The sequence below is a fragment of the Peromyscus eremicus genome, chromosome X (assembly GCF_949786415.1).
Source record: "Peromyscus eremicus chromosome X, PerEre_H2_v1, whole genome shotgun sequence".
Lineage (NCBI taxonomy): Eukaryota > Metazoa > Chordata > Mammalia > Rodentia > Cricetidae > Peromyscus > Peromyscus eremicus.
The window spans coordinates 100,837,462-100,841,166 of NC_081439.1; positions in this window are offsets into that span (position 1 = coordinate 100,837,462).

Consider the following 3,705-nt stretch of genomic DNA (forward strand, 5'->3'; position numbering starts at 1 on the left):
AGTAAGGCAGGACAAGCAGAGAAGAGAATGCTGGGAACAGGAAGGCTGAGTCAGAGGTCATCAGCCAGACACAGGGAAGCATGATGTACTGATACCAGTAAGCCACGAGCCACATGGCAAGGTATAGATTTCTAGAAATGGGTGAATTTAAGATGTATGATCTAGCTAGCAAGAAGCCTGAGCTATCAGGCTGTACAGTGTTAATATAAACGGATGGGTAGTTTTTTGGGTCTGAGTGCAAGCTGGTCTAAATGAGACTGGAGAAAACTCCAGCAACAGAACAGGTTTAGAAGGGAGGGGGTATGAGCAGGAAGGGGAATTTGAAGGGTTGGGGCATGAGAATGGTGGGTGATTGAACTGAGCAGGAAAGAGAAGGGGGAGGAATAAGAAGGGAGAGGACTGAGAAGGGCGGGATGACAAGGGATGTGGAATGAGAAGGAATGTCAGAAGGGAAGGGAGGAGGAATCAAAAGGGTAGCTGGCAGGAGAAAGGATGGAGTTTGAAAAGGGAGGTAAAAAAGAAAGAAGTGGAACAAGAAGTAAGGTAAATGAAAATGGGGGAAATGAGAAGGGAGGAGGGATGAGAAGGGAGGGGGAATGAATGTGGAGGGATCGGATTGAAAGGGGGAATATGAGAAAGAGGTGGAATGAGAAGGGAGGGGGATGAGAAGGGAGGGGGGGTGAGAAGGGAGGGGAATGAGAAGGGAGGGGGTGAGAAGGGAGGGGCATGAGAAGGGAGGGGAATGAGAAGGGAGGGGGAATGAATGTGGAGGGATGGATTGAAAGGGGGAATATGAAAAAGAGGTGGAATGACAAGGGAGGGGGATGAGAAGGGAGGGGGATGAGTAGCGAGGGGAATGAGAAGGGAGGGGGGTTGAGAAGGGAGGGGCATGGGAAGGGAGGGGCATGAGAAGGGAGGGGGATGAGAAGGGAGGGGCATGAGAAGGGAGGGGGATGAGAAGGGAGGTGAATGAAAAGGGAGGTGCATGAAAAACGAAGGGGATTAGAAGCAAGGGGAATTTAGAAGGGAAGGGCAAGAGAAGGGAGGGGCATGAGAAGGGAGGGGCATGAAAAGGGAGGGGGATGAGTAGGGAGGGTGAATGAGAAGCAAGGGGGAATCAGAAGGGAAGGGGAATGAGAAGGAGGGGACAGAGAAGGAGGAAGAATAGAATAGAGGAGGATAAGGAGAGAAATGGGAAGATAGGTGGAATGAGAAGGAAGAGAAGAAGAGAAGGGAGGAGGAATCAGAGGGTAGGTGGCAAGAAAAATGATGGAGATTGAAAAGGGAGGTAAAAAAGAAGGAAGGGAAACAGGAAGGGAGTTGCGTGATAATGAGAGGACATGAGAACAGAAAGGGATGAGAACGGATGGGGAATGAATGTAGAGAAATGGGAATGAGAGGGTGAATATTAGAGGAAGGTGGAATGAGAAGAGAGGGGCATGAAAAGGGAGGGGCATGAAATGGGAGGGGCATGAGAAGGGAGGGGCACGAGAAGGGAAGGGCACGAGAAGGGAGGGGCATGAGAAGGGAGGGGCATGAGAAGGGAGGGGCATGAGAAGGAAGGGTCATGAGAAGGGTGGTGAATAAAAGGGAGGTGGATGAACAAGGAGGGGGAAATGAAGGAAGGGAGATTTAGAAGGGAAGGGCATGAGAAGGGAGGGGAATGAAAAGTGATGAGAATGAGAAAAAGGAGGGAATGTGAAGTGAGAGAGGTTTACAAGGGAGGGGAAATAGAAGGGAGAGGGATGTGAAGCGAGGGGGAAGAAAAAGAATGAGAAGGGAGGGTGTATGAGATGGGAGTGGGAATGAGATGGGCGTTGTGCTGTGCATATTGCTATGTGTGCTGTGAATGTGTTGCTCTGATTGGTTAATAAATAAAACGCTGATTGGCCAGTAGCCAGGCAGGAAGTATAGGCGGGACAAGCAGAGAAGAGAATGCTGGGAACAGGAAGGCTGAGTCAGAGGTCATCATCGAAACACAGGAAAGTAAGATGTACTGATACCAGTAAGCCACGAGCCACGTGGCAAGGTATAGATAAGTAGGAGTGGGTGAATTTAAGATGTAAGATCTAGCTAGCAAGAAGCCTGAGCCATCAGGCCGCACACTTTTAATTAATATAAGCGGATGGGTACTTTTTTGGGTCTGAGTGCATGCTGGTCTCAGTGAGACTGGAGAAAACTCAAGCTACAGAACAGGCTTAGAAGGGAGGGGATACGAGCAGGAAGGGGAATTTGGAGAGTTGGGGCATGAGAATGGTAGGGGAATGAGAAATGAGCAGGAATGAGAAGGGGGAGGAATGAGAAGGGAGAGGACTGAGAAGGGCGGGATGACAAGGGATGTGGAATGAGAAGGAATGTCAGAAGGGAAGGGAGGAGGAATCAGAAGAATAGAATAGAGGAGGATAAGGAGAGAAATGGGAAGATAGGTGGAATGAGAAGAAGAGAAGGGAGGAGGAATCAGAGGGTAGGTGGCAAGAAAAATGATGGAGATTGAAAAGAGAGGTAAAAAAGAAGGAAGGGAAACAGGAAGGGAGTTGCATGATAATGGGAGGACATGAGAACAGAGAGGGATGAGAACGGATGGGGAAATGAATGTGGAGAGATGGGAATGAGAGGGGGAATATTAGAAGGAGGTGGAATGAGAATGAGGGGCATGAGAAGGGAGGGGATAAGAAGGGAGGAGCATGAAAATGGTGGGGGATGAGAAGGGGGCATGAGAAGGGAGGGGCATGAAAATGGTGGGGGATGAGAAGGGAGGGGCATGAGAAAGGAGGGGGATGAGAAGGGAGGGGCATGAAAATGGTGGGGGATGAGAAGGGATGGGCATGAGAAGGGAGGGGCATGAAAAGGGAGGGGCATGAAATGGGATGGGCATGAAAAGGGAGGGGCATGAAATGGGAGGGGCATGAGAACGGAGGGGGAATAAGAAGGGAGGGGGATGTGAAGGGAGGGGCATGAGAAGGGAGGGGCATGAGAAGGGAGGGGGATGAGAAGGAAGGGGCATGAGAAGGGAGGGGAATGAGAAGGGAGAGGCATGAGAAGGGAGGGGCATGAGAAGGGAGGGGGATGAGAAGGGAGAGGCATGAGAAGGGAGGGGAATGAGAAGGAAGGGGAATGAGAAGGGAGAGGCATGAGAAGGGAGGGGTATGAGAAGGAAGGGTCATGAGAAGGGTGGTGAATAAAAGGGAGGTAGATGAACAAGGAGGGGGAAATGAAGGACGGGAGATTTAGAAGGGAAGGGCCTGAGAAGGGAGGGGAATAAAAAGTGATGAGAATGAGAAGAAGGAGGGAATGTGAAGTGAGAGAGGTTTACAAGGGAGGGGAAATAGAAGGGAAAGGGATGTGAAGCGAGGGGGAAGAAAAAGAAAGGCGATGAGAAGGGAGGTTGGATGAGATGGGAGTGGGAATGAGATGGGCGTTGTTCTGTGGATATTGCTATGTGTGCTGTGAATGTGATACTCTGATTGGTTAATAAATAAAACACTGATTGGCCAGTAGCCAGGCAGGAAGTATAGGCAGGATAAGCAGAGAAGAAAATGCTGTGAACAGGAAGGCTGAGTCAGAGGTCATCAGCCAGACACAGGGAAGCAAGATGTACTGATACCAGTAAGCCACGAGCCACGTGGCAAGGTATAGATTTGTAGGAACGGGTGAATTTAAGATGTAAGATCTAGCTAGCAAGAAGCCTGAGCCATCAGGCCGCAC